The sequence below is a fragment of the Schistocerca serialis genome, chromosome 1, assembly GCF_023864345.2.
Source record: "Schistocerca serialis cubense isolate TAMUIC-IGC-003099 chromosome 1, iqSchSeri2.2, whole genome shotgun sequence".
Classification (NCBI taxonomy): Eukaryota; Metazoa; Arthropoda; class Insecta; order Orthoptera; family Acrididae; genus Schistocerca; species Schistocerca serialis.
In genome coordinates, this window is record NC_064638.1 from 93,729,877 (window position 1) to 93,751,605 (window position 21,729).

Genomic DNA, 21,729 nt, shown 5'->3' on the forward strand with positions numbered 1-21,729 from the left:
CCATTTTTGTAACAGTGCTGATGCTGGATAAACAGTCTACGACCACATTATCCAGACGCAAAATGTGCCAGATGTTTGTTGAAAACTGTCGAATAAACTCCAGCTAATTATACTTTCGTGCAGAACACTCACCATTTTCTGCCAAAATGCAAATGTTAGGGGCTTATGGTTTGTATATACTGTAAAGGCTGTGGCCTCGAGTTATGTACATAAGTGTTTGATGGGATTATAGATGGCCCCCATCAAAACTTTAGCTTGTTCTGACATAACAAAACTCTTATTAGCTAGAAGGCAAGTAGCAGTGCTCATTGTTTTTGTAACTATTATCTTTGGAAACTAGCAATGAACTCTTGTAAATATTAAACCATTAAGGTGTCAGTAAAAGATAACCTTTCATGCTATCCAGCTTGTCAATAGTTGTAAACAAACATCTTTTAAAAAATCTTAATATTTAAATACATTAACGTGTCAACACAAAAACCACATATTTATATAACATTTTCCTCCAATTAATGCAAAGAATTTAAATGGTAAAGAGAAAACATTTTACACAACATTCCACTTTATTACAATAGGTCAAAGACATCACATAGTGAAAATTACATACTTGACATTAAACAGAATTAATCAGTACAAAATATTTACGGAATTAATTATGGTGTTACAGTATCCTACAAGGTGGGTTGTTTATTAAAAAACCTAGGGTGTACAGTTTCTTACTCTACCACCAACAACCGTTAAAAGAATGTCCATTCTCTTAATAAAGGTGCTGATAAATCATCCCTGTAAGGTGTATATAAGATCACTTGTGCTGAATGTCCCTGTTATTACATTGGCCAGACAGGAACAGCCCTGTCTGTTAGGTTTAAAGAGCATCTGCTAACTAAAAGCGATGGTGGAACACCTGGATCTACATTTGCTGAACATCTTGTCCAATTGGCCCATGCTCCCAAGCCTCTAAAGGATGCAGAACTTTTCCATAATGAAGTCAAAGGATGTAAGTTGGACAACCTTGAAGAATTGCAAATTTTTAAACATCTTATTATTGATAGAGAAAATTAGAGAAAAATAGCTGCAACTAAAAAATTGAAATTATTTCGAAGGATTTCAACCCTTACTCAAGTAGAGTTGACCGACGGTCCACTTCGAATGGCTGATGCTGTTTCCTATCTGCTTTGCCCCTTTATTATAGTGCGTTTGTACGTTGTGTCTCCATATATTTTGTATTATACTGGTAATGACACCAGTTCCAAAGGCGTTTCTTAATTTGCCTGTTTTTATGTTCACGATATTTCATGCTTCGCACACCTGTCTCTCCCATGCTAATTTATTAGTTACTGTAGTGGGGTTTTGCCCTCATAATATTTGAATGTAAATTTTCTTGCCCTGACGTAGTAGCTAGTTCTTAGGAAAATTGTTTAATGTACTGTACCATAGTTAGGCATTTGTCCATTTGCAGGACTGTTTCCTGTCACATTCTGTTTAAGATTTATGCTGCTCTAAGTAATTTTGAGACAGCTTGTCTCTAGCGCATGTGCTTGGCCGCTGGCCTAGCCTCGCCATGGAACTGCTCGCAACGCCTAGTTCCCTTGTTGCTTACGTGTGACCCTTATTCCAGGCCCCACCTAGCTCCGTCTACGTTTTTCCTATTGTTTTAAGTGTTGACAGACATAATCTTATGGTTATGTGTCTTTATTCTGTATTAGTTTCATTCTGTGACACGACCAACATTTGGCCCTCAAAATAATTTAAATTTTGTAAGTATCACGATTTTCCTTATTATGAAATCATTAGATTGATGATGTATTTCAATGTTTAATATATGTCCATATGGGTTTACTTGTAGATTCTGAAGAAGATACCATTATTGGCACCAAAACCTAGGGGTCCATTGCATGTCAGTTCATCCAATTTGAGAAAATGTTCCAGCCGATAGTCTTAGATTTGGCTGAAATTTAGCACACAAATGCTACCAAGTGTGGAACACTCATATACAAAATTTTAAGTTCCCCTGCCAATTCGTTTCAGAATTATGGATTGTGAAAGAAAGTGGCGTGACCCGGAAATTGCAACCCGCATCAGGCAATCTATCTGCAGATCCAACTTCAGGTCTTAATAAGTTTGGAACTATTCCGCACAGTCCAGTGAAATTTTTACAACCCAGTAACATCCACTTAGAGAACACACTCTATGAATCAAAACACTAACAACATATTTCTGAGGGAAAATAAAAAATTCCAAAAAGTGAGTAAAAAAATATAATAAGTTATAAGGTACATATTGTAGGTGCCCTCTATGCCAAATATAATTCAGTCAAAAAGGGTATAAATTATTTTTGTGGTAAGCTTAATGTGGCCTAAACACACACAGAACTCATCTTGCCCATATCAGTCACACAAACAGAGTTACTTGCACCCGAAAATACAAAAATTTGAAAAATTACCTGAGAAACATGGATTTTGTGTGGTAGCACAAAAGGTACAAGTGATATCCCAGCCAAATTTCAAACACTGCATAAGTAGACCATAATATAATATGTGGCAAAATTTCAACTTGTTATTGCAAGGCATTTGTGTACAATAAAAGTTGTCACAGATGTATTTGGTTACATTTCTTTTAACACGATTTAGCAAGTAATAGTGATGATGCAGACAGCCTGTTTCAGATAAAGCTGCAGCAATTGTAGGGAACCATTAGGCAACAGAAAGTTAAACAATGGTAGTTTTCAGGGACAGAATGTGTCATTGTTAGGCAGGAACAACAAAGGAAACAAGCAACAATTACAAGTTACTCATGTTTCTAAGATTCTAGTTCAGACTGCTCAGTACTGTCGTGGAAAGTCAGTATGGACGCAGAAGAGTGTACTAGTTGTGCTTTTGTTCAAACAAGTTGCAGTATTGGTTCTAGCACAAGCATTTGAATGTCGTAAAACAACATATGGAACAAAATGTGGCATTCACTTTGTACTGTATGATCTGGATGAATCGGACCAAGATTTGTTGCTATGGAGATCTGGGATACACCCTGTGGGCACAAGGAGTACAGTTCCAGGAAACTTTAGTGTATGTTATCATCATATGAAAGTGTTTCTGGATAAGTATTCTTTCCTACAAAGAAGTTGTTTTGATTCATTTCGGATTCATAAGAAGACAGTGAAGTGTAGCCTCAGAGAAATTGATATAAAATCAGTATTGAAAGTGAACCAGTGCATGGGATTTAACATGAAACCAGGACAAAAGTTATATTCCAGGTGTGTTACACTGCTAAAAAATGAAGAATATTCTGATAATTTACATGACAGTGACGAAGGGTATCAGCCACCTACAACCACAGCGGATGAGCAATTAAATACTTCAGTGACTGCTCTTGGTTTGTCTCCCATGAAGACACACAAAGTTGGGAAAAGAGACAGGCTCAGCTATGGTAGAAGAAAACTACAAGAAGCTCAAATGGAATTAAAACACAAAACAGCTGACACACTAATGGTGGAAGAGGGAAGAACTATCTGCTCCAAAGGAACAGAAATCATGCCAGAAATGCTCTGATTTGGACAAAATTGTGCATGATTTGAAAGAAAAATGAGCCATATCCACTCGCCAGAAAAAAGTAGCTATTCTTACCCTTGCGCCTTCCAGCTGGTCTATTGACTACACTGCAAAGGAATTCAATGTTTCTACATATATGGTGAAGCAAGCTAGGAAAATAAAAGCAACCTAAGGATTGCTTCCACAACTTCAGCAGGCTCAGAGTAAGCAATTGAGTTCAGAAATAAAGGTGCTAGTGTCGGAGTTTTATGAAAATAACAACTATAGCCAAATAATGCCTGGAAAAAAGGCTATGTAACGGTGAAAATGGGAAATGTACATGTACAGATGCAAAAAAGACTGTTGCTATGCAACATATCGGAACTATATGTTGAATTCAAGGAAAAGTATCCCAGTACCAAAGTAGGTTTATCATCTTTTTTCAATCTTCGGCCAAAATGGGTTGTGCCTGTAAGTGCAAGGGGCACACACAATGTTTGTGTATGTGAGACCCATCAAAATGCTAACCTGGTGTTTGCTGCTATAAAGGATTCTCGTCTGGATTACAAAGGTGCAATGAAGCTGCTAGTATGTGACATCAGTTCCTACCAGTGCATGATACACAGGTGTAAAAAGACTCCTGGTAAGGCAAATCTTGCAGAGCACATGAATAATAAACTGTATGGTGAACTCCTTATGGATGATGATGAACTTGTTTCTTATAAACAATGGACACACATGGATCGCACAAGTCTTGAAACAAAGCAGAGTACAGTGGAAGATTTTGTTGAAATGTGTTGTCAAAAAAACGGACAAACTGACCACATACAGCTTCATAGCAACAGCACAATCGGCTTATCTTCAGTTTTGTAAGGATAATTTGAAACAAGATGAAATTATAGTAATACTAGAATTTTCTGAAAATTATGCATTTATAGTTCAAGATGCCATCCAAGGATATCGCTGGGTCAACAGTCAAGCAACTCTCCAGCCATTTGTGATTTACTATAGAAGTGAATCAGGTGATGTGTCTGTCATGAACCTGTGCATTTTTAGTGACTGTTTAATTCATGATGCCATTGCAGTTCATGCCAACATTCGCACTGTTATGGCATATGTGAAAAACAAGCTGCCTCACATACATTTTGCGAAATACTTCAGTGATGGGGCAGCTAGTCAGTTCACAAACTGTAAAAATCTCAAAAATTTATGCATGCCTTACCATGATTTTCAGATTCACGCAGAATGGAATTTTTTCGCAACAAGTCATGGTGAAAATGTATGTGATGGTATTGGTGCTACCATTAAGTGCATGGCATCACGAGCTAGTTTGCAGCACCCTACAGAAGGTCACATTCTAACACCTCTTCAATTATTTACCTGGGTACAGAAAAATATCTCTGGCATACAATTTTTCTGTGTTTCGAAAGATGAGGTGAAATCAGTCGAAGAGTTGCTAAAAAGCAGACTAGAACATGTTAAAACTGTTGCAGGCACAAGGAGCCATCGTCACTTCTCTCCAGTGGACTATGCCAATGTGCAGATGACCAGACTATCCGGTTATAACTATAGGTTCATGCACAACATGGGTCTTCACAGTGTGTCTGACTCAGAATTCAGAAGCAAAAGCAGCAACATACAACCAGGTTGCTATGTTATTGCTGTCTATGATGACAAATGGTACTTGGAGGATGTGTTGCAGACTGCTGTGAAGCAGAAGGTGATGTATTTGTGAACTTCATGGCCCCAGCAGGACCAGCAAGACCATTTCATTGGCCACGTTTGGCAGACAGGTGTTGGATTCCTTTTGAACATATTCTTATGACAGTTCCAGTTCCTAACACAGTGTCAGGAAGATAGTACAATTTGCCACTCAATATACAGAGTACAGTAGCTAAAGTGTGGGTGAACTTCTGTTCGAAGCACAATCGACTGGTTTTTTGCAGTTAAGGTGCAGTAAACATTAATGATACGTTGTGTTAATCTGACTATATGTTCTTGCTTAGTGATTAAACATTTGTGGGAGAGGATAAGAAGAGGCAGAACATTAGACCTTTGTCTAGGTCCCGAGTTCGAGTCTCGGTCGGGCACACCGTTTTAATCTGCCAGGAAGTTTCGTATCAGCGCACACTCCGCTGCAGAGTGAAAATCTCATTCTGGAGTTTATGATATGTTTTTACAAAATTGTGTTGTTTAGCAATGGCCACATCACCAAATACATCTGTCAACTTCCATTTTACACAAATGTCTTGCAATAACATGCTGAAATTTTGAGATATATATCATTATGGTCTACTTATGTAGTGTGTGAAATTTGGCTTGGATACCACTTGTCCATTTGTGCTACCTCACTTACAAAATCCATGTTTTTCAGGTAATTTTTCAATTTTATGTATTTTAGGGTGCATGTAACTCAGTTTTTGTGACTGATATGGGCATGATGAGTTCTGTGTGTGTTTAGGCCACATTAAGCTTACCACAAAAAAATTTATACCCTTTTTGTGTGAATTATATTTGGCATAGAGGGCACCTACAATATGTACCTTTTAACGTATTACATTTTTTAATCACATTTTGGAATTTTTTATTTTCCCTCAGAAATATGTTGTTGGTGTTTCGATTCATGGAGTGGGTTCTCTAAATGGATGTTACTGGGATGTAAAAATTTCACTGGTCTGTGTATAATAGTTTCAAAGTTATTAAGATCTGAAGTTGGGTCTGAACATAGATTTCCAGATGCGGGTTGCAATTTCCAGGTCACACCACCTTCTTTCACAAGCCATAATTCTGGAACTAATTGACAGGGGAAACTAATACTTTGTACACGAGTGTTCCACATATGGTAGAATTAGTATACTGAATTTCAGTCAAATCTGAGACTAAGCTGGAGCCCCTGGTTGAACTGACATGGAATGACCCCTTGGTAAACTAAAACAAAACAAAAATTTCCTTGCAGCTGAAGGCTGATTTCTTATTGTCTGAACAATTCATGGTTGCTGAAGCGCTGCATTATGTTAAAGATTTACATTTCCATAACTTATCACATGTATCTCTTTACAATTTTTCTCTGTTGCTCATATCCCTAAGTAAATATTCAAAGTGTAATGGTTGGAAGCTGTTCCCTGTAGCCTTATGTCTGCGAATGGATTAAAATATCTACTTAATATTTGTGATAGATATCAAAATTGTTTTCAGTTGAAGACAGTATATTTATTTTGTTTTTGTTTATTCCAGGAAAATAAAATTGAGTTGGTGACAAAATTTAAGGGCATGTTTCAAGGAGGACTAAGACCTGGACGAATGTTGAGGAAATGCAAGAAATATGAATGACTGCTCTGATCAGCTGCTGTTCTTTTGCCATTCGTGAACAAAAGGCAAAATAGCAACAGTGGTCCAGAAGACTATAAAACCCTGCTGGAACTATCAATTAGGTGTACTGCCAGTATTTTAAAATCTTCAGAGGAACCTTCTGAGTTATTAAACATTGATGAAGATACAGGAATCAGCCACAACCAGCACAAGTACTTGTCTACAGTCTTCAGTGTCATCAGTGCCCAGGAAAAAAAATGAAGGCAAGAAGTTCTTACAAAGAACACCTTCTACAGATTTAAAAAAAAAAAAAAAAAAAAAAAAAAAAAAAAAAAAAAAAAAAAAATGAAGTAGTTGACGAGGGCATGGATTTTATACTACCTTTAGTGCCTTCAATACAAAGGCTGAATCAAGGAAAAAAATTGAAATTTAGAATTAAATTCCTGCTGGCAGTTGCTGATGCAGAACGATCAAGTGGATCTCAGTCATCAGTCGCAGAAGAGATATCGTTGAGGTCCACTTGTTTGAATCAGGATAAGAGATGGAATCAAAAATTTTCGGGACTGGTGCTGCCATCTGGAAAGTAGGAGTAGTTGATATTTGCACCACTAGATGGCGAGAGTTGCATATCTGATGAGTCAGTGTGCAGAGTGGAATTCAACTGGGAGGATGTGTTGTGTATCCACAGTGATTTCCGTGATACTCTGTGTTTGGTGTGTGGCGATTTTACGATGGATCCGCGAACAGAGCAGCGCATGTGTATCAAATTCTGTGCGAATCTCTGGAAAAGTGCTATGGAGACCCTTGCAATGATTCAACAAATGTTTGGGGGCAGAGCATGAGCCGTACGCCGGCGTTTGAGAAGCATGCTTGGTTCAGGGCCGGCCGTACGGACGTTGAGGACTGGAAGGCCCATTAGCTGCACAACACCAGACATTGTTGCCAAACTTCAACAACTGGTTAATGCTGATCGACGTCGAACCATTTAAGATCTTGCGGATGAAGTGGGTATTGGTTATGGGACATGTCAACTAATGTTGACTGATGAATTGGGCATGCATCGTGTCACCGCAAAATTTGTGCCAAGGATCTTGACTGCCGATCAGAGGGCACAGTGTGTTGAAGTGTGCACGGACCTTCGTTGGACCGCATCTGATGATCCAACCTTCTTATCACATGTTCTCACTGGCAACGAAAGCTGGATTTATGGTTATGACCCAGAGACAAAGCAACAATCATCCCAGTTGAAGAGTCTGGGCTCTCAAAGACCCAAAAAAGCGAGAAGGTGAAGAGCAAAGTGATGAACATGATCATCGTTTTCTTTGATACCAAGGGAATTGTGCACAAAGAATTTGTCCCACCCAACCAAACAGTGAATTCCGCATGCTACTGCAATGTTTTGTGCCTAATTTCAATTTTTTACCTCAAACCATTCCTGAAATATGGCCATGTTTCAAAAACTGGCCAAAAATGTGTGAGCGGACTTTTTTTTTAAAATTGCCCTAGGAGCTGCCCTAATTGAGCTAGAGAACTGGGAAAGGTGTCATTTTGCAGCATTTTTCATGCTCTTTCCAGTGATAAACAAAAAACATAGCTTCTAATTAATAACCTTTTTCAAAATGGTAATTAATATTTTGATTTCATTTTTTACAAAAAGCACATAATTAAAAATTTTCAAAATATTTCCATAACTACTTCATACTGTTGTAAATCACATGGCAAAATATAAATGTGGGATGATGATGGGTTTATTGTTAAAAAAAAATTATTCTGGACTCTTGTTTTTCACTAACGGCCCTAGTTTGACTAAACTGACCTTTAAGGTAGTACGTCAGTAGAGGACCGTATACATAGGGCTTGATGTCTGTACAATAATTCAGAGACTGGAACCATTGTTGAGATGATGTAGTCTGCATTATTACCTTCTAAGGCTTAGTGTGCCTACAGCATTATTGTGCACTGTGGTTTTAGTGCAAATGAATTGTTGCCTCTGTGTTGACCAGTTTGTATTTATTATATTTAATAATTCATTTTCAAGTAAATATATACATTGAAGAACAGTTTGTAAGTGGTTTTTGTATAAATATGGAACCAAGTAAAAAGTGCAGTGATGTAAGAGTGCAGTGTTGTAATCCATTGAAGAAGTCAAATTATTTTATTAGAGACAGAAAAAAACTGAGAAATGTCACAACATGGATGCCCAAATTATTTCCTCAAATACCAAGTGGTGCCAAGATTTGTGATAAATGTAGGAAAGATGTAACCAAATTGAAAAATACACCAGAGCCCATCAGTGATGAAAGTGTTGAAGAAGAATCTTCTGGATCAGAGATAATCATCCGAGACCAAGACCCTGACTTCACTCCAACTTCAGTAGCTGTTAAAACATTTAACACAACACTTCAAGAACTAGGTGAGTCCCCAATTGACAAGAGAAAACTAACATCTAGGCATTACGCCAAATCAAAAGTGAAGAAAATCTCATCAATGACACGTTAACTTTTTGTTGCACCTGAAACTTCTTCGTCAGATACTGATACTGATGAATCTGTTCTTGAAAATCTTAAAAGAAACTTTAAAAATTCTATAACTAGAGCAAAAAAACTAATGATTCTTACAAGTTTACCTGAAAAGTGGAGTGTCAGCAAAATAATGAGGGAATTTAATACTCCGAATTACATTGTTCGGCAGTCCAAAAAAGTTTCGAAAGAGAGAGGTTTCATGGAAGGTCCAAACCCAAAACCAGGGAATTGTTTACCAACAGAAACTGTCAAAACTGTACATTCATTTTATGAAAATGATGAAGTTAGCAATGCCAGGTATTAAAGATTGTGTGACAATTACAGAAAAAAGTGGAAATAAAATAATATCAAAAAGACTTATTTTGTGTAACCTTGAAGAAGCTTACAAGCATTTTAAAGACAAGTTTCCTAACATAAAAATAGGTTTCTCTATATTTGCTGAGTTGAAACCAAAACATTGTGTATTAGCTTGCCGGAGTGGCGCACACACACTGTCTGCGTGCGCACAACTCACCAAAACATAAAATTAATGATAGAAAATGCCAAACTAAATACAGTAACAAACAGAAGCTTAAACAGTTATAAGCAGTGCATTGCAAAAATGCTTTGCAACCCATCATCAGTTGATTGCAATTTGGAAAACTGTGAATACTGCCCTGGAGAAACTGTCATACGTAAAATTTTAAGACACTCTTCCTGAAAACTTATTGAACAATTTCAGTTCCGACAGTGGATGTCAGTTGACCGATGTAATCTGGAAATTGTTCAGAAAACTTCTGAAGAATTCATAGATTTATTTTGTTGTAAGATGTCGACTTTGATTCAGCATGACTTCATTGCCAGGCAACAACGAACATTCCTTAACTCCACAGGAGAAAACCTTATGTAATCTGAATTTGTCATGTGTGATTTTTCAGAAAATTATAGTATAGTTCTACAGGATGAAGTTCAGAGTTTCCACTGGACAAGACAACAGATTACCATTCATCCTTTTGTTATATATTACCAACAGGAAGACAAAATTGAGCATATAAGCTTTGTCATTGTTTCTGACTGCCTGGAGCACAATACAACTGCGGTTTACACCTTTCAAAAGAAGCTAATTTCATATCTAACAAATAAATTTCAAAAGATTCCAAAAAAGATATACTATTATTCTGACGGTTCTGCCGCTCAGTATAAAAATAAGAAAAACTTCCTGAACCTTTGCCTTCGTGAGGAAGACTTCAACATAAAAGCTGAGTGGCACTTTCAGCCACAGCACATGGAAAAGGGCCTTGTGATGGAGTAGGAGGTTCAGTAAAGAGACTGGCAGCTCGTGCAAGTTTGCAAAGGCCATACCAAAATCAGATCCAAACCGCACGAGATCTATTTGAGTGGGCATTAGATAATATCACAAATGTTGATTTTGCATATTCCACTCAAGAAGACTATGCTGCTTCAGAAATATTCTTAAAAAGCCGACTTGAAGAGGCATTGACAATCAAAGGAACACAGCAATTTCACGCTTTCATTCCCAACACTACATCAGAATTAATAGTCAAATACTTATCAGGTGATATGTAGAGTTGGGAGAGTGAGGTAACTGCATTACCAGACAAACTGATGTTACAAGATGTATCAGGCCATGTCACCACTGTATATGGCAGAAACTGGTGGCTTTGGGTACATTTTAGAAAAAAACGAAGAACTTGATGAAGTGAAAATAACTTTTCTTCATCCATGTGGACCAGCTAAGTAATTCTCTTATCCTGCACATGCAGATGTCCTGTGGGTGTCAGTTGTGGATGTTCTCACAAAAGTGAATCCATTTACTCCGACAGGGAGAACATACATTCTTAATGAAAGTGATGCAAACCAAACCCAGTCAGCTTTATTAAAATGTAATATGTGAGGTTCCAAGACAATTTATTGGGAAACTGCTTTCAACTCAAAACTTAATTTTTGTCTCAGGTTAGTGTTAATGTACATTTTATAGAACGTTGTTTCAAAATTATTGTTAGTACCTATTGTGTTAAATTTAGCTATGTACAGATACCTGTTACTCAAAAACAAGCATTACGTATTTAATTTGTTTAATAGTTCTATTTCAAACATCATGGACCAGAACTGTTATGTAAATACTTGTACATATTCGTACTTTATTTCAGTTTGTAGTTAAATGCTCAATTTCTTGTTTTTGTTATATCGGTTAATATACTGTTAGTATAATTTTTATGAAATAAAAATAAGCAATCAACTTAATTATAAAATATGCTGATTAGTTTTCGTTTAATAAGGTGATGTTTTGATATTTCTAATACTTTTTTACTTACCTTTCAGTATATTTTAAAGAAATTCCTGTTTGTTAAAGGTCAATTTGGTCAAACTAGGGCTGTTACTGAAAAACAAGAGTCCGGAATAATTTTTTTTAACAATGAACCCATCATCATCCCAGATTTATATTTTGCCATGTGATTTACGATAGTATGGAGTAGTTATGGAAATATTTTGAAAATTTTCAATTATGTACTTTTTGTAAAAAAAAATAAAATTAAATCAAAATATTAATTAGTATTTTGAAAAAGGTTATTAATTAGAAGCTATGTTTTGTTGTATACCCCTGGAAAGAGCATGCAAAATGACACCTTTCCCAGTTCTCTAGCTCAATTAGGGCAGCTCCTAGGACAATTTAAAAAAAGTCCGTTCACACATTTTTGGCTGGTTTTTGAAAAGTTTACATAGCCATATTTCAGGAATGGTTTGAGATAAAAAATTGAAATTTGGTATTTTCCTTAGTCTCAGTGCCCACTATAAGTATACCAATTTTCAGCAAAATCTAAGAGGGTGAGGTAAAATAGGTGTGTTGATTTGACATGGAATGACTCAAGGCCGTCGGTTCAACACTCTAGAGAGAATTCAAGAAGCATCGCTGGCAGTAATAAACACCCTCAAAGAACAGGACTTCAGAAAACGTTTGACCAGTGGCATAAGTGCTGGGACCAGTGAGTACTTGCGAATGGGAACTACTTCGAGGGTGATGGTGACCAATAGTCCAAAGGTAAGGTTTTCATCAGATGGCAACTCCAGTCCCGAAAATTTTGGATAGCACCTTGTATGCCAATCAGATGACATTTTCAGCACATATGTCAACTTCTAAATAAATCAATTTTTTTTAATACACACTTGTTATTTCTTTCTTAAGTATATTTACCTTGTAGTAACCAAAAACCTTTCAGTACTTGAAATACTCCCATGAATGACATTCTGACACTTATTATGAGGTGAAATAATTGCAACTAACGTATCAAAACTGTTGATAGACGTTCTGGTGTACTCCCAAAATTTTGAGGGTTGTGACCTCAGTTCTTCTTACAATCTACAGAACTGTCTTGTTACTGTATTTGCACTTACTATGGCTGTACCCAACATTTTGCCTCTGTCTCGATTTTATAAGATCACGAACACTTGCAACCATTTCAGAGTCCATGTGCAGGAATGGTTGTCATCTGACTTTAAAAACCTCAATACCACCTATTGGCTGAGTAAAATCGGCCAGAAACTTGTTCATGCATGCCTACCCTTATAGGCCACTATCCTTTGCTGTCAGTGTTGTTGAGGGTTTTTGAGAAAGCCTTGTATAAGACAATAGTAACACATCTCTGTACAGGTAATTTGTTGTCAGACTTACAGTTTATCTTTAAGAAAAAAGATGTCTGTAGAAAATGGAATTTCTTTTGCATGTGAGGCACTTATAGAGCTAAATGCTGAGGACAGTGAGTATCGTCATTGATTTATCAAAAGCATTTGTGTAAGTCAGAAAAGCGGAATGAGGAAGAAATCTGAATACTGGGTCAGTTAATATATAGGAACCAAAAAGTACAAGAGTCCACTTCATTTTTCCAAACAGATAACAGATTTGAATCTGATTGGGGTGTTGGAAAGTGAGGTACACATAGGGTTATTTCTGAATCCTATGCTTTTCTTAATATGTCAGTAGTGTGACATGAAACACCACAAGTGATGGAAAATTTTTTGCGTGTACTGATAGTGTACTTGTCACTGTGAAGAATGTGGAATGCCATGTAAATTATTTTTCATACAAAGCAGTGGATAACAGTTGCTCATGGTATATGTGTATATATATATATATGTATATATATAAGGCCAAAACGGCCTTGCTGTGCTGGTACTGCGAACGGCTGAAAGCAAGGGGAAACTACAGCCGTAATTTTTCCCGAGGGCATGCAGCTTTACTGTATGATTACATGATGATGGCGTCCTCTTGGGTAAAATATTCCGGAGGTAAAATAGTCCCCCATTCGGATCTCCGGGCGGGGACTACTCAAGAGGATGTCGTTATCAGGAGAAAGAAAACCGGCGTTCTACGGATCGGAGCGTGGAATGTCAGATCCCTTAATCGGGCAGGTAGGTTAGAAAATTTAAAAAGGGAAATGGATAGGTTGAAGTTAGATATAGTGGGAATTAGTGAAGTTCGGTGGCAGGAGGAACAAGACTTCTGGTCAGGTGACTACAGGGTTATAAACACAAAATCAAATAGGGGTAATGCAGGAGTAGGTTTAATAATGAATAGGAAAATAGGAATGCGGGTAAGCTACTACAAACAGCATAGTGAACGCATTATTGTGGCCAAGATAGATACGAAGCCCATACCTACTACAGTAGTACAAGTTTATATGCCAACTAGCTCTGCAGATGATGAAGAAATTGAAGAAATGTATGATGAAATAAAAGAAATTATTCAGATTGTGAAGGGAGACGAAAATTTAATAGTCATGGGTGACTGGAATTCGAGTGTAGGAAAAGGGAGAGAAGGAAACATAGTAGGTGAATATGGATTGGGGGACAGAAATGAAAGAGGAAGCCGCCTGGTAGAATTTTGCACAGAGCACAACATAATCATAACTAACACTTGGTTTAAGAATCATGAAAGAAGGTTGTATACATGGAAGAACCCTGGAGATACTAAAAGGTATCAGATAGATTATATAATGGTAAGACAGAGATTTAGGAACCAGGTTTTAAATTGTAAGACATTTCCAGGGGCAGATGTGGACTCTGACCACAATCTATTGGTTATGACCTGTAGATTAAAACTGAAGAAGCTGCAAAAAGGTGGGAATTTAAGGAGATGGGACCTGGATAAACTAAAAGAGCCGGAGGTTGTACAGAGATTCAGGGAGAGCATAAGGGAGCAATTGACAGGAATGGGGGAAATAAATACGGTAGAAGAAGAATGGGTAGCTTTGAGGGATGAAGTAGTGAAGGCAGCAGAGGATCAAGTAGGTAAAAAGACGAGGGCTAGTAGAAATCCTTGGGTAACAGAAGAAATATTGAATTTAATTGATGAAAGGAGGAAATATAAAAATGCAGTAAGGGAAACAGGCAAAAAGGAATACAAACATCTCAAAAATGAGATCGACAGGAAGTGCAAAATGGCTAAGCAGGGATGGCTAGAGGACAAATGTAAGGATGTAGAGGCCTATCTCACTAGGGGTAAGATAGATACCGCCTACAGGAAAATTAAAGAGACCTTTGGAGATAAGAGAACGACTTGTATGAATATCAAGAGCTCAGATGGAAACCCAGTTCTAAGCAAAGAAGGGAAAGCAGAAAGGTGGAAGGAGTATATAGAGGGTCTATACAAGGGCGATGTACTTGAGGACAATATTATGGAAATGGAAGAGGATGTAGATGAAGATGAAATGGGAGATATGATACTGCGTGAAGAGTTTGACAGAGCACTGAAAGACCTGAGTCGAAACAAGGCCCCGGGAGTAGACAATATTCCATTGGAACTACTGACGGCCGTGGGAGAGCCAGTCCTGACAAAACTCTACCATCTGGTGAGCAAGATGTATGAAACAGGCGAAATACCCTCAGACTTCAAGAAGAATATAATAATTCCAATCCCAAAGAAAGCAGGTGTTGACAGATGTGAAAATTACCGAACTATCAGCTTAATAAGTCACAGCTGCAAAATACTAACACGAATTCTTTACAGACGAATGGAAAAACTAGTAGAAGCCAACCTCGGGGAAGATCAGTTTGGATTCCGTAGAAACACTGGAACACGTGGGGCAATACTGACCTTACGACTTATCTTAGAAGAAAGATTAAGGAAAGGCAAACCTACGTTTCTAGCATTTGTAGACTTAGAGAAAGCTTTTGACAATGTTGACTGGAATACTCTCTTTCAAATTGTAAAGGTGGCAGGGGTAAAATACAGGGAGCGAAAGGCTATTTACAATTTGTACAGAAACCAGATGGCAGTTATAAGAGTCGAGGGACATGAAAGGGAAGCAGTGGTTGGGAAGGGAGTAAGACAGGGTTGTAGCCTCTCCCCGATGTTGTTCAATCTGTATATTGAGCAAGCAGTAAAGGAAACAAAAGAAAAATTCGGAGTAGGTATTAAAACTCATGGAGAAGAAATAAAAACTTTGAGGTTCGCCGATGACATTGTAATTCTGTCAGAGACAGCAAAGGACTTGGAAGAGCAGTTGAATGGAATGGACAGTGTCTTGAAAGGAGGATATAAGATGAACATCAACAAAAGCAAAACAAGGATAATGGAATGTAGTCTAATTAAGTCGGGTGATGCTGAGGGAATTAGATTAGGAAATGAGGCACTTAAAGTAGTAAAGGAGTTTTGCTATTTGGGGAGCAAAATAAGTGACGATGGTCGATGTAGAGAGGATATAAAATGTAGGCTGGCAATGGCAAGGAAAGCGTTTCTGAAGAAGAGAAATTTGTTAACATCCAGTATTGATTTAAGTGTCAGGAAGTCATTTCTGAAAGTATTTGTATGGAGTGTAGCCATGTATGGAAGTGAAACATGGACGGTAAATAGTTTGGACAAGAAGAGAATAGAAGCTTTCGAAATGTGGTGCTACAGAAGAATGCTGAAGATTAGATGGGTAGATCACATAACTAATGAGGAAGTATTGAATAGGATTGGGGAGAAGAGAAGTTTGTGGCACAACTTGACCATAAGAAGGGATCGGTTGGTAGGACATCTTCTGAGGCATCAAGGGATCACCAATTTAGTATTGGAGGGCAGCGTGGAGGGTAAAAATCGTAGAGGGAGACCAAGAGATGAATACACTAAGCAGATTCAGAAGGATGTAGGTTGCAGTAGGTACTGGGAGATGAAAAAGCTTGCACAGGATAGAGTAGCATGGAGAGCTGCAGCAAACCAGTCTCAGGACTGAAGACCACAACAACAACAACAACATGGTATATTAATCATATGAAATTATATGTTCTAGAGACATATTAAGTTGCCAACTTTACCTATGATAATAAATACACCAAAGCAATTAATAAAAATTTGTACCAAGGCCAGGATTTGAATCCCAGCCTTAGTACAAATTTTAAGTCGGGTTGTATTCATTATAGTTGCTTATGGGTTACAGGGAACAAATGGACGTTTAACTGAAACAAAATGCAATACGCTGACTGAAGTCCACAACAATGCACCTGTGCAGTGAATAGGACCCAAAAACATCCCTGAAGATGTACCCCATAAATGGCAGAAAAATGGGCGTACCAGAAAATACATTTGAATGTGGCATAACAACAATGATAAATGATGTTAGTTGTAGGTGTATCAACATAATATTGCAAAAACAGATAAATGAGGACCATACACTACACTTATCTATATCCGGATCCCGCTCCAGCTACTGCCGGGTCTGGGTGCTGACGAGTCCTTTCCATTTGGCTCGGTCCTCCCACCACTTTTCTTCCTCCACTTGCTGCCAAGTCACACGTCTCCTTTCCTCCTTTCCACAGATATTCTCACTCCCATTTTCCACCGTGTTCTTGGGTGCCCTCTAGGTCTTTTCCCATCCGTCTTTAGTTCTTCCATAATTTTGGGGAGTCTCTGCCCATGCATCCTCTTAACGGCCCATGCCATCTTAATCTCTCTCTCTCTTCCCCCCCCCCCCCCATACTTTGTTATTTAAGGCCCTTTCTAATCTCTACATTCCTTACTCTGTCCATTCTTGTTTTTCCCTTAACTGCTCTGAGAAATTTCATTTCCCCTGCTTGCAGTCTGCTCCAGTCCCTTTCTGTCGTTGTCCATGTTTCTCCACCATAGATGACAATAGGGAAATAATAATTCTTATACGTAAGGAGTTTTGCTTTTTCTGAAACTTCCTTATTCCAAATCAGGTGTTTTATTGTTTGGTAGAAATTTCCTCCCTTCTGTAACCTCCTATTAATTTCGTTAGTTATCCTTCCATCCCTAGATATTTTACTCCCTAAATAAGTGAAACTTTCTACCACTATGAGGGGTTCTCCATTCAAGGTAATATTTCTGTTGAGCCCTTTCTCTCTTCCAAATACCATTACTTCACTCTTATCTTCATTTTTAATCCATACCTGTTCATTATTTCCTTCCACACATCAAGTTGTAACTGTACATCCACCTCTTTATCATATCATCTGCAAAAATCATCTTCTTGTCTTTTTCTTTTAGTATATTTTTAACTGCCCTATTCATTCCCTCCATCACAACATTAAAAAGTGCAGGAGATAGAATACTTCCTTGCCTAAGTCCTTGTCTTATTTTGAAGTATTCAGAGTTCCCCCAATGGTGTTCTAATTCTACAATTGTGTCCTCTGAACATTGTCTTTATTATATTAATGCATCCATCTTCTATATCTTCTTCATTTCTTCCCAGAGTCTTTTCCTGTTAACTGAGTCATATGCCTTTTCTATGTCTATAAAATCCATTATCACCCTTTTGTTATACTCCCAACTTTTTCCATCAGTTGACAGATAGAAAATATCAGGCTGATCGTGCTTCTTCCTTTCCTAAACTCATGCTGTTCTTCACTCAGCTTCTTTTCTATCTTTTCACTTATTCGATTTAGTAAAATTCTTTAAAAAATCTTGACTGTATGACTCATAAGGGTTATTCCTCTGCAGTTTTTACAAAGTCTTTTATTGCCTTTTTTGTAGGTGGGAACAATGTCTCCTCTTCTACAATAGTCAGGTATTGTACTATTTCTCCACACACTTGATAGTACTCTATACAGCCACTGCATTCCCACTGGACCTGCTGCTCTTATCATGTCCACTGATACTTCATCAGGTTCTGGGACTTTCCTCCCATTCATCTTCTTCACAGCTATTTCCATTTCTTCCAGTGTAATTTGTCCTAATTCTGTTTCCCAGCTTCTCTGTTTGTTGTTTCCTCGTTACCTGCTCCTCAGTGTTTAACAGTTTCTTAAAATGTTCTTTCCAGAGATCTTTTATATTCCCTGGATCTTCAGTCATGGTACCGTCCTCTGTTTCCATCTTTACTGGTACTTCAGAAGCCTTCCTTTTATTTTCCATCATTTTATAGAACATTTTCTTATTTCTCTTCGCATCTTCAAGTTTTCATACACTACAGTAAATGTGAAAAATGTTATATGGCAACTTCATAAAGAAATTGTTTTTGGAACTATTCATGTCTGACAAATATAGGGACCTAACAATGTGATCAATATGAAACTAAATAAAAAAATATTTATGAATTATGTACCTCCATCTGTGTGTGTCCTCATTTCCCTGAATGATCTGTGACACAGGTTTAACTAGAATGATCTTTCGTCAGATTTGATCCAGGTCCCAGGAAAAAAGGCAGTATTACATTGTAAGAGCAGATAGTGCAGCTACACTTTGTCATTACATTCTTACTTAGTGGTGTTCTGCCCATTGCATTTATTGTTGTAAGAATTGCAGTGTCATTCTATTTTACATCATACAAAACCATCACTCTTAATTATCCATGTGATGTCTCTGACTAGTGATCACGATACAGGGTTAACCAGAACTCTATTGACAGAATTCCAGTAGTTGTTCAGGGATGTTTTCTGAGTATTTTGGTGGAAGAGACTCTAGGTCTCAGGTGGCTCATTGAGAACAATTGCATTTCATTTTATGTTTTACCCCAATTTATGGTTGTACTTGCTTTGCAGTGAAAATATCTGCGCAATAGTGCAAGTGTCAGTTGTATGCACTGTGTCTTCTTTGAAAATAAATGTGTTCCATTCATTCACAGTACAAGCCACTGACAACCGTAATTCCCACTATATTCTTGGCTCTTGAGCTTACATTCAGTACTGGTCAGTTCTGTTTTGGGTTTGTTTTTTCAGCGTGTTAGTTCTGCAGTAAGTGATAATGATGAAAAGACAGCTGATTCGCATCTATATGGGTTCACTGATTACCTTGGAAGAGCATAAGCTCAGCTGTTCTGTCAAATCGGAAAACATTGCATTACTCTCTGTTCTGTGTAGTTTGTTTCAGTGATTGCATATTACAGGCTTTTTCTCTGTTGTGAAGGCATTTTAACAGAAACAAAGGTGACAGTGGTAAGAAACTGTGTAAGTCATAATTATATTGTTATTCCTTAATGAGCTGCAGAAGACCATGGGTACCCTAAACTAAAATACTCAGGAAATATCCCAGAACAACATTCAAAAGTTTTTCAGAGTTCTGGTTCACCCTGTAGTTTAGTTGTGCTGATTTCTTTGCAGGTTAAGAGTTGACAGTCACAACACCAACCCATGGACCTTCTACAAACCCTCCTGCAAATCATATAGTTTGTACAAAAAATTACAGCAGCAGCATTTATCAGGTACAATCGTATGGGGATACTTATCATTTGTGTGTCTCATAAATAGACATTATTGATTGAGTTCCTGTGACAAATGGGAATCCAGAATTACATATCCTGTTTGACCTGCACACCACAGAACTGCAGAAACGCCTTAACAAATCTGTATTTGCAATTCGAGTGTTAGCTGACATAGGCGACATAAAAATGAAAAAGCTTGCATACTTTGCCTACTTTCATTCCATAATGTCATATGGTATGATATTTTGCAGTAACTCTTAAAGTCAAACAAAAGTTTTCAGAGTCCAAAAGCGTGTAATATGTATGATTTGTGGAGTAAATTCACGGACGTCCTGTAGAAACCTCTTCAAAGAACTGGATATACCAACTACTGCCTCTCAGTATATTTACTCCTTAATGAAATTTGTCCTAGATAATATATCTCTTTTTCCAACAAACAGCTCAGTTCATACATACAATACCAGGAACAAAAATGATCTGCACAAGGACTTAAAAGCAATTACTTTAGTTCAAAAAGGGGTCCACTACTCAGGAACACTCATCTTCAATAATTGGCCAGCAAACATAAAAAATTTAGTTACAAATAAAGATCAGTTTAAAAGGAGCCTGAAAGACTTAGTAGTGGCCAACTCCTCCTCCTTCATTGACGAATTTTTTAGTAGAAACAAATGATGTATATATTCATTCTATTAGTATTGTTATTTCAGCTTAAAAAAATATTGACATGTTCCACATCCACGAGGATCTCCTCAGCACAGATCTATGGAACGAAAAACTAATCTACTCTGATTTGTGACAAGTTGTTGGTAATGTACAGGTTAACTAGATATTATCCTAGAATGTATTGTGATTACTTACTGAAGGTTGTTTATCTAAGTTTAATTAATGGGAAGTCCGGTCTTTGTAGAATAGGAATAAAGCATATTGTCAGTAGTTTGATGAGTTGCCATGAGAAGCTTTTAGAAAAACCAAATAACAGGAATTGGCAGAAGCTTGAATAAAGATGACGATTATCTCTATCACTTCTAGCAAATTTTTTTATTAGTCCCTGAATGTTCTCCTGACTTCCCTGATTACTGACACAGTGTGAAGAAAGGGAGTGACACTAAATTTATGCAATATACAAACCATTTTCATTTACTGAGTACTCCTGTAGTTGTAGTTATATTTTCTCTAGCCTTGTAGAGCCATTCTACTTTCTCTGGGACATGTTCCATAGCATTCTGTCATCTCAATATTGGACAGAAGAGTCATACTTCATTGGGAAGACAAATTTTTGGAGATGGCAAACAAGACACTGCAGTTAATAAATTCGATCTCCTCGGGTTAAGATTAAGAGACTGCCGTTGATAGTTTCCTCCTCTGAAGGTGTGATGTACCAGTATGTGAAACTTGTGGATTATTTTACTTACTTGTGTTTCATATACTGAAACAAGGACAACTCTGTGCTTGGTTGGAGATATGTCCACCACAATAGGTGACAATAACCACATTTTAAGATAGATTTTAATAGCTGGTAAAGTGTGGGGTAGTGTGGGTCATTGTGCTCTGAGTTATTGCACCCCTCTGTTCTTTATTAAGTAGTCAACCATTCACATATAACAGGCAGTCCTAGCAGTTTTATGCAGATGATTCTTGTTCCATTAAGTAGTATCTCAAGTAGAGAAACAGTGCGGTTTTATTCAGCTACGAAGACACCATTGTAAAGGGGATGCTAAAATTCCCATGAATTTTTGTTATAAC

General features: G+C 37.4%; 1 protein-coding gene across 8 annotated transcripts in view; it reads left to right on the forward strand.

Annotated features, from left to right (window-relative positions):
* Positions 1 to 21,729, forward strand: part of LOC126462486 (uncharacterized) — a 58,681-nt gene that overhangs the window by 32,004 nt on the left and 4,948 nt on the right. For 3 of the 8 annotated variants that reach the window (XM_050096077.1, XM_050096078.1, XM_050096076.1), the window contains exon 2: positions 6,759 to 7,096. The exons of 3 other annotated variants lie outside the window; for them this stretch is intronic. The gene's annotated coding sequence lies outside the window, so the exon portion shown is untranslated. Of the gene's footprint in view, positions 1 to 6,758; positions 7,097 to 7,175; positions 11,309 to 11,581; positions 12,396 to 21,729 lie in introns of those variants that run through there. 2 more of the 8 variants (XM_050096082.1, XM_050096075.1) reach the window with 2 other exon arrangements.